The sequence below is a fragment of the Petaurus breviceps genome, unplaced genomic scaffold (genome assembly GCF_028583685.1).
Source record: "Petaurus breviceps papuanus isolate PSGF00001 unplaced genomic scaffold, PetGlider_PUasm1.0 582, whole genome shotgun sequence".
NCBI classification, from domain to species: domain Eukaryota; kingdom Metazoa; phylum Chordata; class Mammalia; order Diprotodontia; family Petauridae; genus Petaurus; species Petaurus breviceps.
Genome location: NW_027186390.1, coordinates 1,156,434 through 1,170,106, shown reverse-complemented (window position 1 = coordinate 1,170,106; position 13,673 = coordinate 1,156,434). Strand labels below are relative to the sequence as shown.

Genomic DNA, 13,673 nt, shown 5'->3' with positions numbered 1-13,673 from the left:
AGATAGATAGATAGATAGATAGATAGATAGATAGATAGATAGATAGATAGATAGATAGATAGATGATAGATAGATAGAAAGATAGATAGATGACAGATAGAAAGATATGAATATTAAAGATAAAAAGTAGAACCTAAATTTTCTCCAAAAAAGAAAGGGTTCTCCTACAGTCATTATCAGCTCTTCTCCAACTATTTTCCATTAGGATCATCTGGGTGAGCTGTTTGTTAACTTTTCATTTCTTGTAACATGCGAGAAAACTCACACACACTTTGCAGAGCCCTCCTTCCTACTGCTGATACTAGAAATTTTAACTTTTAAGCTTCAAATGATATCTATGGTGTTAACTAAACATAAGAAACAGGACAGAGCTGATGTGAAATACATATCAAAAGGAAATGAATATAAAATTAAATTCTTGGTAGAAATAAATTTCTTGTTTTTTACTATCCTCCAGAAATATAACAAAATTAATTAATGATCCTAGGAAAGAAACACCAGGCATCTTTCCCCCTCCCCAACCACATACACACTTTCCAACCCTGAAGAATTAAAATTAGTATGATTTGTGCATCATGTAGTGTCCTTCACCTGTAGGTACTACTTCAATAGTCAAATCTCTTACTGTAGAGTAAAAGACAAAAAGTGGAAGTTAAAGGACTTTCTCAAAGACAGAAAATCATTTATCCTTCCATGATGGGTTGATGTCACAGTACTTCTCAATCTCAAAATGTCAGGTGCATTTTTAAAAATCTTATCTTGTTATTTACATTCAACCATGATAAACTTACTGAGGACCTCCCTCCAAGTCATAGGACTTGGAGTCAAAAAGAATCTTACAGGTCATACATTCCAACTCCTTCATCTTATTTATCAGGAAACAGACCTAGAAAAGTAACATGTAGTTACCCTCTGTAGTGCATTCAGGATTCCTGAGTTTGTCTCCAACTTTAGCAAAGCTTATCATTATGCAAATGTTGCCTTCTCCTCTTTGCCCTATTCTTTTCCTTTAAGTCTCATTCTTCTCCTAGCCTTTATCGCTTTTTGTTAGTTTGCCTGTGAGACGTGCTTCCCTGTAAGAAAGTCAAAGGAGATATTGATAATGATTTTTTGGTTTTGGTTTTTTGTTTTTTATTGAATGGAATGGAATCTGTCTGGAGAAATACCAATGTCCACTCTGGAATTGTACATAATGCTAATGTAGCAAGCTTGAACTACCACCATTTTAAACCATACCTTGTTGTTCTTGCTAGTGTCGTTATTTTAATTATGATTGCATGCTAAGCACCACCTTCCTCCCTTTGCTTTTCTTCATCCTACAATGAATGATGTTCGATACTTTTTTGGTAACTGGATTTCATTAACATTTATGAACTCTCATAAAGTAGCAGAAAAAGCAATTTGTGTGGAAGAATTTTCCACCTCATTAAACAGTGTTCTTTTGGGGGTCAAGCTGATATTTTTTGTTTGATTCTTTTATAGGTCCTTTGTCCTTCCCCAAGCCCGAGGGGATGGAAGGCGAGAAGTCCTTTTAAAGGCAGATTGGGAATGACCTGTAGATGGCGCTAGACCGAGAACGGTTCCTGTCTCAAAAAAAAGAAAACATTTCTCCCGACCCCAAACTCTATTGCCTCCTCTCTCCCCGACCCCAACCCTGTCGCTTTCCCCCTCCCCCGCGCTCAATCCGTTGTTACAGTTTTGTTTTGTTTTTTTCTCCTTGACCTTTTCTCTGTCTCCTGAGCAGGGTCCGCTGGCAGGATGGCGTGCGCCCCTTGCCTGGCCTGGCTGCGCGCGCCTGATAATCCTCAATGAAAAGGGAGGGCTGGCCCGGGGAGGGGAGTGTGTGAGACCGGCGCTGGGCTCTCGGGCTCGGGGATGCTCCGGGATGACGCGCATGGAGATGGTGCTTTCCAGGTGCGCGGTCGCCCTCCCTTGCAAAGCTCCATCGGTTCATTGCCAGGATTGCGTTTTGCCCAGATTTTGAAGCACTTTCTCTGCTTGCCCCGGGGGTGGAAAGGTATTGAGACTGAGACCGAGATTCCACGCTCCCGTCTCTTTTAAAAGCATTTCCAAAATCATGGTTAAAGCTTAGCTGCCTCTTCTGTCTGTGGCTTCTGGCCCAAAACAGATTGTGTTTGTTTTAAAAAGGGAGGCGGGAAGGGAGGGTTGATCCATAAGGAGAGGTCCTCTACTGGCATTCGGCTGCCAGGAATCAGAGCAGAACCCGGGATGCTGTCTTTCTAGACAGCTCCCTGGCCTAACACCGCTTCTATTTCACTCTGTGCATGCGGTTGGGCACTGGAGAAGTGTTGAACCTTATTGAATGAGCACTGGAGTAGGGGGTTAGATACTCTGAGGGGAAGGATCGGAGTGGATGGTGAGGAAATGAGAATAACCCCTTTCCCATCTCCCCACCAAAGAAAACCTGTGTATATTTTCCAGGCCGCATGGATAAATGTTTGCCCCCACCCCCACAACCCATAGCATTTTCTGAACGTTCTTACAAAACACCCTCTTAAAACTGTTAGCCTCCGAACGAGAGAGAAGTAGAGGAGTGAGGGAAGAAAAGGAAGGGGAGAAAGTATTTGTCAACATTGACACTTGGAGGAATATTGGTATCCGCGTGAAGGCATAGCCCAAGAGCATTGTAAAGTTAACAACTCCCCCAGGTGACAGGTGCTGAAGAAATTAACATGCAAAGGAGAGTCTCCCTTCACTCTAAACGCATAAATAACAGTCCAACCAAAAGAACCTGTGTATTCTTCTTTGTTTTAAAAATTAACCTATCACCACTGGGGGAAAATTTTTTTAACCTTCTACCTATTGTAAAAAGTAGGAACTGGTGCTTAGAGTTGTTTTCTGGTTTCTATCGTCAAATAATTGCGTGCGAATGATCGAGCGCATTTTAAACACTGATGGGTGTTATTTCAGGTAAAGAATACAGGGGCAGGAAATACACCTAACCTACAGTGGGGGGGGGCAGTAATTGGGAGGGGAGGTTCTGAATAGCTGAGTCAGAAATTACATGGGTTACATCTTGGTGGAAGTGCATTTTGCTGCAGTTATTTCTCACTAAGACGCCTATTTGACTTGGTAGTGTAATTATTGTTTTGTTTTCTAATATGTAATTACTCTTTTTCGTCGCTACAGGAACCTACTGAGCTTGACTAAAGTAGCAAGAATTATTAAAGTTTAGACTTACGATGTTTTGTTTGAAAAACAATGTGACCCCGTTTGAAGGGTCATTAAATCCACACCTGCCTTACGACCCAGTGAAGCCGCAAAAGTGAAGAAACTTCATTTATAGTCACTGAGATTGAGTTTAGAAATGGCCAACACACATGACAGCCCCTCCCCCCTCCATTCACACCTCCTAAAGAGGTTACGAACAGTCACATTGAGTATGCGTCTGCGTGGTGTATGTGGGGGGGGGGGGGGAAGATAAAGAGATAACACCACACCCTTATTTCTTTTAAAAAATTTACTTCCTAATGGGACTTTTAAAAGTTATTTCCATTTTTCTTCTTATTTTCTCCCCATTATTTTTCCTACTTTAATAAATGCTCTTGATTCGGTCTTCCTAGATTCCTTCCCTGTACTAACTCCTCCAAATTTGGCCATCTTTTATAATAACCTGTCCAGTTAAGAACCACTTGCAGGTAAAACAGGGCCCTCTAATAGCACCCTTTATTTCATGCCGGGTCGGCCCCAAATGGTCAAGAACAAAGAAATGATCCAACATTTGTCTCCTAATCTTCCTAAGCAATGCTTCTGTGCGCCTGTCTCAACACGGAGCAAGGTTTATAATTATACTTCAGCTTTATGACCGGTGTTTCCTAATCACCATGTGGAAGTTCTAGGTGGAGTTTTCAATAACTCGAAACAGCACAAAAGAAAAGTGGAGGATTAGTCCTATTGTTGCTTAGACCAGGTGTCCGCCTGAGTTGTCTTTGTTGGTATCAGCATCTAAGGAGGATTGCCTGCCACGTCATAGAAGGGAACGTCTCCTGTCCCACAGAAAACGATTCATTTTCTCTAACTATTTGCCCAAGAGCTGTCAGGTTCGCAGCCCCATTCTTGGCTTCCAAAAAAAGAATGTGTTGGAAGACTAGAATCTTCACTGGATCAAAATAAGCTACAATATTTCGTTCTCGTTACCTACTCCTATACCCCAACCTCTTTCCACCTCTTGACGTTCAAATATTCACGGACCTCTTCAATAATTTAACTACCTAGGAGACTGGACATATATAATTTTTCCAAACACGCAAGCATCCTGGTTGCTATCAATCATGCTTTGTTTTCTATGAGATGGTCTTTGTGTGTTTAACTGTTCCGCTCCAGCCTATTTACATGTGCCTAGTTACTGGACATTTATTTCAGCTTTGAAGATTTGTTTTATAATGGAAACCAAAGCGGGAGGGGAAAACGCCCCATTTCAAGTTCTGAATGGATTAGCCCTTAGGAAGTGTTGCTTTTAGGAGCTGCGTGTGCTCTGTGGGCCTCTTTGTAGATGTTAATTTTTATTCAGAGATACAGGCACGTAATGGAACGGAAAATATGTTATATTTCCTAAATCGAGGGTTTTATTTCTAGCAAACAATGCTCCAGTCACTGTTTGTATATGAGACAAGTAATTGTGCTCCAATGCTTAAATAAATCATTGATGGGTGAAATTACACATGCTCACTTAAAGTGTAATGTGATTAAGAGATTATGAGATTGCAGCTAATATATTGTCTCACAGCTTCTGGACCCAAATCTTGACACCAGAAATCTATCAACTACAACTGTCCTTAAAATTATAGATACCATTTCTATCAGCATAGAATAAAAATACATGCGGGTTTGGGTCTGTTTGGTTTTTATAAATAAATATAATATACATGATATATATATACACATAGAATATGTGTTCTGGACAAAAGAAGATAGAAAAGAATAAGATTTGGGGGACCTTTTAAAGTTAAATTGAAAAGACTGGGGTAAAGAGTGAGGAGGAGGGACCGAGTGGTTGAAGCTGTGTCTGCAAGCTGATTACCTCTCATCTGAAAGCTGCTCTATTTCCTTACACATTGGGTAAGTCCTTTATCATGGGGTGGCACTAGCTGCGCCTCCAGCTATTGCTTGCCTCAAGGTAAGAGCTGGGACGGCAAGCGGGATCCTATCATCAGACTTCATAATAACACTGGGTTTGCCACAGCTGCGCTATGACCCTTTGTGATGGAGCTGATAGCACTCAGATGAAATAATGTCCTTCTTTTGGTGTGAAATTACCATGTTTATTAATTGAGCTAGACATTAGATTTACCTTTTCTTTTTAAGCCATGAAAATTTGTGATTCAGGGCAAATGATTCCCGGACAGACTCATCCCTCCCACCTCTTGCCTGTTCCCTCCCACCCCCTTCCTAGCCCTCCTTCTTTCCCTTCCCCCACATGGTATGCCGTGCAGTGGTAACGCTTTCGAGGTTTAAATACTGTGGAACCCAAGGAGAAAAGAATGCCAGTGCAGTGTTTGTGTTCCTCTTAGTCAAGTGTTATCAAATAATAACAGTTAGCCCAGGACTTTAAACTAGGGCATTTTTTACAGAATCCTTCATCAGTACAACAAAAATCGTTTTCCAGACAAAGAAACATCAGAGACAAAGACAGATTTAACGTATTAAATCTTTATTAAAGTGAAGTCATTCTAATTGAAATGATATATTGGGTTGCAAGGAGATTGGATTTTTTTCCTCTCTTTTTGGATGCCTAAAATTGACTGTAGTGAGGAAGAGGACAATTTTCGATCTCCATTGTTCCTGGCGATAGTTCTTTTCTGGGAGGTTTGCCCAGGTCCCGGCCACTCTGAGGCCATGCATTGTTTTGTGGGAGATGGCACTTAGGGTCTCAAAGTGGTGTGCTTCAGCGTTCTTGCTTCTGAGTGTCCTCCCAAATGGCTGGAGGTCATAGAGCGAAATTGTCCTCCCAGGTTTAATCACTGTCAGGGGTAACGGTGCTTCAGGTAGTTCGGGCGCACACAAGCACACACAGGAGCACACTAATGGATCTGCATAGCCTTTAGTTACACTGTTCTGGAGAACAGTGTAAAAAGATGTTATGTCTTTCCCCTTTCCATGGCAGCTGCACTCTGGCTTTTCTGGAAAACAAGACTCAATGCTAGGTATAACCTAATCAAAACCAATAAGCACCAAGACCTGAAAGGACAAGCAAGAGATCATTTTCTTCCAGAGTTCACTAATGGCCCTTTATCCTCAACGACTACCTCCTCTTTGACAGAACTGTGGGCAGAACTAAAATAGAAGAGCCCCACTCACTCCCCAGTTGCAAGCTTGTTTCCCCGCTGGGGTCGGCTTTCAGATTCAATCAGCTCTTTAAACTTCCACGGGTTTCAGCAGCGTGTAAAATACTAAGGGTGGAGGAAACTCGGCTCGCAGGGACCAGTGAGGGAGAAAGATTAGGCTGAGAGGTGAGGTAAGGTGAGGTTTCCACTCTTCAGGGAACTGGGCTCAAAAAAATTTTTTTTTGTTGTTCATATACATCATGTTTCCAAGGATACCAGTAAAAACAGCATTTAAAATTTTAAATCAACAGTATTGAGAAAAACAAAAAATAAATCAAAGCAGGGTAATTAAATTGTTCCACAGAGAGAGAGAGAAAGGTGTGGGTATTAAGCTAAAGGATATTATTACTGATGGTAGTTTCTATTTTAAAAGGTTCATTTGTTTTTCTTTATTTCTCCTTCCTTCAAAAAAAAAAAAATCTGTGAAGGAACTGCTATAATCAATTTCCATGAAGTAGTCTAACTTTTTTCCCTACACATTTAAGAGATAGAGTTCTACAGGCTGGTTAATTTAATTTAATATCTACAGACCCATGAGAAGAAGGTAACAGTATGGTCTGCAGTGAATAGGTCTCTTGTTTGTTGTTAGGGTCTGAGTTTGTGTTTTGTTGTACATTTGAGGAGGAAGGCACTGGTGATGGCATCACTATAAGCTTAGCTCTGCATCACTGCTGCAATAGTTAATACACAGAAGTATCTGACTGACTTGTACACTTGGTGTCTCCGGATCCTTTGCAGTACTAAATGCATCTTCTGCCTTTAGAATCCTCTATATTGAGAAGCTGAATAATTATTTTTTTCCTTCATTCCAGGCAGTCAGAATTCTAAAGATAAATTGTTTTGGTAAACTACATTAAATAACTCTGTGGCACAGAGAAATACTGATGCCTTTTATACATTGCACATAGGAAATTAACAAACTTATTTTCAGGGTGACATCTTCAGAAATAGAGCTGATTTTAATAGGATCCCAACTAGTTCGCTAATTAAGTATTTCACAGTTCCCAAAATTAATGTGCTAACATTGAGTTTTTTCTTCGAGTAGTCATAAAAATTGGTCTCTTATACTGCCACCTTCAACCCTGCATCCTCCCCCTCTCTCCCAAAAACTCACCCCCTTCCTTTTCTGAATGGCATTACAAAGAATTTTGTCCAAAAAAAAAAAAGGCAGACTAATTGTTGCCAGAAGACAGGCCTTTCAGAATCTGGTTCTCATAAGTCAGTTTCGGTGAGCATTGTGGTTAAATCTAAACCTAGCGGAAGGTTCTTAGGCAGCTTTTTCAGCAAAGAACAATACAAAGAAAGACAAACTTCAGCCAAAATATTCAATAGGGGATGTGGGGAGGGGGGGTGGAAATTTAAGATAGTTCTCTGAAGTTTGTTTCCTTCTTCCCAACTCCATCTTTTCCATATTTGCTTCCAGGAAGTACCTTTCTCTAAACTTATTGCCCTTTAGCTGGAGGATACTTAGTACCTAAGGAAAGTCATACAGCCAGTGTAGCATTTAATATGCTGACGAGGAGGTAACTACTTTTAGTAGTTGGGGCAAGGAAAAAGTTTTCTCTAGAGGCAAATGGAGGTGGGAGGTCCTGGAGGAATGAGCTGTAAGTTTATATGGATGTGCCTTCCAGGCCTAAAATTCTGTGAGGCATCTCACCACTGGCAATTCAGCAGTCAAATACTGCTGTCTCCTTGGGCTTGCCAACAGACTTCATTTCATGATTCTCTCAGAAGCACGCATGGGGAATGTATGCTGCTGCCTCTAAACTATATCACCCTGAGGAAAGTAGGATCTTCTTCCATCACCTTAGAGAATTGAGGTGTCACTGCCAATCAAAGAGTCCTTCACTGCCTCTGTTTCCAATTTCTTTGTAAAAAGAGATCTGTTCTTAGTAAGTTTAATCAACTTGAGCCCTCCTTGACTAGAGCAACACCTATGTGTGGCTGGTGACTCTGTTCTGAGGAAGTTGGAGGTGCATTTCTTTCTAATAAAAAACAACCAACCAACGAAGAAACTAAAAACTTTCTGTGATATTACCTCCTATTTCTACCAGATGACTAAACTTTCTACTTTTCCAGAATAGTATTTTCTTTTTACCCCATTATTCCTGGCACTTTCAAAGATCTTGTGATCCTAAGTATGAAGTGAACCAGATATTCTTTTATTTATAGTACCTCCCTCTCTTTCTTTCTTGAGTGTAATAGCAACTGTTAGTTGAAGGATGGGATCATAAGGTTTATAGTTGGAAGAGACCTCAGAGAACAACTAATCTGTTCTCCTAATTTTACAAATGAGGAAACTGAGGCTGAGAGAGATGATATGATTTGCCCAAGGTCACATAAATAGTATTTTATACCAAATCCAAGACTTTCTTACAGTACTACACCACACTGACTCCAACAACAACATAAGTTCACCTCCCTCCACTAGGATAATCTGAAAAACTAATGCCATTTTTCAGGGCTTGAGGGAAAACCTGCAGGAGCCTACATGGTCCTCTTTCGCTTGGGCTATTCATTTTGAATTTCCTGAACGGCAAGTCTCTCTACTCTAGGTTTAGAGTAATTACTGCCAGTTTCTTATAGGAGTTTTTATGAAGTCCCAAGAAACTGTGATAACAAGTCCTTTAATTTTAATTCATTTCCTTGGTTTCTTACCCTTGCTGGGGTGTTAATCATATTTATTGAATCTGCCCTCCATGCACACATCCCCCTCCTGCAAAGCTTTTTTTAAAAATCCAGTTTTTCATGGGTCCATTCTGCCCCCTTCAACCTTGTTTTAGGGGGTTAGTACTTCCTAAAAGACTTCCTGCTGCCAAACATTGGTGACTTCCTTGAGGTTCTTCCTCACCCCTCTCCAGATTTTATTGGAGGTAGTTTTGGGGAGATGTAACTGTTCCTCTATGTCTTTCTTTTATTCCTTTGATTTCAGAAAACCAAGGCTTCTCTGTCCCTCTTGCCTACCAAAACTTTGAGGTAAGGAATTTTTTGTTTCTTGAACTTTTCATTTTTCAAACTAAGAGGAAGGAGGTTTTTTGTTTTGTTTTGTTTTACCTTCCAAGAAACCAAACTGCAGCAGAGAGCTAAGAAAAATATCAGCACCATCACCATTCCCAGGATGAAAAAGTAACAGATTGAATTCACTTCAATAAGCCTTATACAATTTACCATCTTGAGAACTGAACATTTTCTAGAGCATTAAGGGGAACTCTTTTTAATCGAGTATTAAAACTGTGGCCATGGCAGTATGACTTAAAATAAACACCTGGACCTCAACATTAACAGTTCATTTGACACATCTATTTATGTTAATCCTGGAGACCTCAACAATTTAATCTGACCCTGGAATTTTATCAAGGCCTCTGACTGCTAAAGGATATGTGCATCTGGGAAGGAGAGACTGTGTATGACACTTGCCATTCTAATGCTGACCACAATCCCTGTCCCCTCCCCTCCCCCAAGCTGGGTATTTGGAGAGTTAAGATGAATTACTGAAAATTGACATGTAGTATAATATATAAAAGGAGTGGTGCGTTATTATACCATTCAAAGCATGGAACAGTTTTCATTTACATATCCATTCTCCCGTTGATCACCATGAAATAATGTTGTCGTAGAACTAAAACTGCCTAAGTCACCAAAATAGGTATCAAGATAGGGTTATTCCAGTATTTTAGGAAACCTGTTCATGCTACTGACGTTTTCATTTTATAAACAAGCGGTAAACCTCGTTCCTATAATGAAACTACAATCTCTTATGTTCCTAAGTATTTGCATAATAATTGCTACACAAAACCAAACCTCATACTTACTCTTTTTCATTTGGCTTCATTATTTTCTTACAACATCAACTATTTTCCTATATCTTCTCCTAAAGGTCTTTCCTGTAGTCTGAATCCTCTCCTTCCTTTCTTCTTCAACACTTCCTTCTTTCCTTGATGGTAGTGTTTTTCACATCTACAGGCTAAATCTGTGGAATCCATTGAAAACATTAAATCAACAGAATTCAGGACTTTCATATGTAGTAATGGGATACTATGAAGTATTGAGGGTCTTAAGATTCAACCTCTATTTATACATGTCACTTTAAAGTCAGTTGGTATCTGAGATTTGCTAAATCTGTAGACATAAATTTAGGAAGGTAAACTAACTCTCCAGACTCCTTTAATGAGCTCCCGACTTCCTCCCCACTAAAAAAGAAAGATAGATAGAAAGAGGGAAGGCTAAGGGAAACCATCAATATTCTCAACAAAATGTACTTCTAGGTGTCTTCTTCTCCATAAGCTTCCCTGCCTTCCCACCCTAATCAACATTTGACTACCCGAACGTTCTGTGGATGCAGTTCATTTCTGGGATATAAAAGAAAAAAAAACTGGATTGAAACATGTTTTCTCTTAGAGGATGACCTTTGACCCTTTATTCCCAATACACCTGACACTTGGGGCTTGGAAAAAGACTCGTTTCTGTATCTGTTGTTTTGGTTCGCTGATGTTTACTAAGACATGTCTTCTCCAGAGCCGAACTCAATGAAAAGTTGTTGCAATATTCGTGTCTCCCAATTTCAGTCACTACGTGTGTCTGTCCAGGATCGAGGGAGGCTGGTGGAACACCAAGGGGGTTTTGTTAAATGTTCCCGTCGTTTGCAGGGGCTGGGATTTGATAAAAGAAGACAGTATTCTGAAAAGATTTGATTGAAATGGCGTGTGCCAGGGCTGATGGGAGCCAGCGAAGGACAAAGCACCGAGAATCCATGGACACTCGAGCAATTATTCCTCCACGCTGAAGGTGGATTAGCGCGATGGAAAGAAGCATATGTTTGGCCCGGGGCGACACTTCCCCCCGGCTGAGCTTAGAGAATGAGAGCGGGGAAAGAGGCTGAACCTGGAATATCAACTATAGGAGAATCAGCTCCCTCCTTCTCCCCCTCCCCTCCCCTCCCCGCCCCTCCTTTTCCCCAGAAAAGTCTAAACGAAATTTTACAAAGAGAAAGAGGGAGAGGGAGATGAGGGAGCAGGGAAGAAGAGGGTGGAAGGAGGGGAACACCAGAAGCGCAAATGGGGCTGAAATTGCCACTGAGGGCAAATAAACATCCCAGGATCTCAGTCCAGGACGATTCTAATGAGAGATCGATACTTTAGTATTGGGACAGAGAAAGTGTAAAATAAATACTACTCTCCCACCCCACGAAACTTTGAAGGCCTGTAGCATAGTTTGAACTCCCTATAGTCAGTAGAATGAGCAATAGTAGGTCAACCCAACTGATGCAATAAAACAAGTGTGTAATTACTTTTAAAAGATACAATTGGATGATGATCAATAGAGCCCCAGAAATTCTCTGCTACAGAAAGAAGGCCAAAAAGCCTACTGGGTTGGTACCACTCCTAGAGAGAAGTTACAGCAGAGTGGGGTTCGAAGACAGCTGGGGTTGGGATGGGGTGGGAATCCTTAGGGCAAGAAGTAAGGAGAGGAGAGAGATGGAATGTGATCCAAAAGAATCTGTGTAGGGATCTATAACACACACGGAGAGAAATATTGAAACTTCACGATGAATTTTTATAAATAAAACATTGTTTAATCGAGTTCTATGCCCCCCCACCCCCATGGAGAATTAAAATGCCTTTGCCCAGGAAATACTCTGAAAACCCTAGCTTTGAGCTCTCCTGCTATCAGCACCCTCCCCGAGGCTAGTGAGAGTGAGCCAGGGAGAGAAGAGAAGGAAAGTTTAGAACCTGTTCGCGAATGTTTTACTGCAGCTTAATTGGGCCTAACATTGGAGCGAGCGCTGTGGTCACTGCTCCAGATCTCCTCCCTCCTCTCCCACCTCTCCTGTTAATGTTTTTCCTCCCGGGAGCCAGGCTCTTCACCTGCCAGTCTCTTAGCCCTTGGCGAACCCCGCTGAGGGGGCGGAACCAGGGTCTTTGCCCCTCAAACTGCCTGCCCTGAGGTTGACCATCAAAATCAAGTTGCGAATTCCTCCCCAAGCAGGAGGCGTCACGCAGCAGGTTTCATTTCAAGGAATTTAGTGAGGAGGGCGTGTAGGTTTCTGGGGCAGCCAGGGGTGGGGTGGGGGAGGCGAACGTCTCGGCTTTGTTCTGCTGCGTTTTACTGGATAAGAGAATTTATCTCCACTGTGCCCCCCACCCCCCCTTCGCAAAAGCTCCTTTCCTCACACAAAAGCACATCCCAGATTCGAGGAGAGAAGGGAAAAAGACTCTAAAGATAGTTGGGAAAGTCTCAAATAGGGTTTTAAAATTGACAACCCCCAAATAAAATATGACGCTAGCTTTAAACCTAATGCACATTTTTTTTCTTTTGAAATGCATGAACTTAATTTAGTTTGTATAAATAACCTTGCACATCTCTGGAAGAGCGGGCAAAATGACCAGGATGACGCTGGCGGAGGGGGGGGGGTGGTAACGGGGGAAAGAGTAGGGAGGCGATAAGACAATGACGACACCCTGGGGGTAACTGCGGATTCCTACTCCAAGTACAGAGGATTATAAACAGGTTTCCTTATAAAATTCAACACTTGTAATGATTACCACAGCTTCGTAGAGCATCATTAGCAAGGGCAAGAACTGCAATACGCTAACGACTAATGCAGAGAACTAATACAGTAACCAGAAAGGCTTGTGGTTATAATTGTTGCTGGAAATAGCCTGTTGTGATGCTGATTCCCTGAGAGAAACCATTCACCCTGAAAGATCGTGCTAACTTTTTTGGCCCTGCACCTGCTTTGAAATGCGACGTGAGGAGTAAGGTGAAGTTAATTACGATGAAGTTACCTAAAGAATGTCATGTTTTGTAGTATTCTTAAGTAAAAATCTCTGGCCTATGTGTCCTCTGCAGAAAGGTCATATTTCCTTTAGGTTAGGAATTCTACTCTTGCCTTCCTCTTTACCCTGTAACTAATAGATTATCCCCCCCCCCCACCACCACCTTCTAAGACTTCTTTTTTGCGATTTTTAAAAGATAAGCTTCTTTTAGGTCCTCAAAACAAAACTCTTCCTTCACTGACTCGTATATGGGGGGAAGGGGACAGAGAAAAGATACTCTTTGACTGTACGAATTTGATTTTTTTTAGTAGCCTACAAATTTAATCTAATCATTCTCTAACCTCATTCTTTCAAAAAATGATGCTGAGCAATAGAATTTTTTTTTAAACTAAAAAAGGTCAGATGCGAATGTACTACCCACCTTTCCCAAATAAATGGTTGTTTTGCTTTCCTTTTCAACTATTGTGTATCCCCATCTCACCCACAACATGTGCTCAGTAATAACTATAAGTTAAAATATCTGGGTACTAAGTGAAATTTACTTAAGCAAGTT

The 13,673-nt window shown here is 41.1% G+C and overlaps 1 long non-coding RNA gene across 1 annotated transcript; it reads right to left on the bottom strand.

Moving 5' to 3' along the window:
• Positions 1 to 5,650: 5,650 nt before the first annotated feature.
• LOC138173419 (uncharacterized) lies at positions 5,651 to 10,313 on the bottom strand. Its single transcript, XR_011171383.1, has 2 exons — positions 10,157 to 10,313; positions 5,651 to 6,140 (listed from the first exon to the last, which is right to left on the bottom strand). It is a non-coding gene; the product is annotated as an uncharacterized lncRNA (long non-coding RNA).
• Positions 10,314 to 13,673: the final 3,360 nt, after the last annotated feature.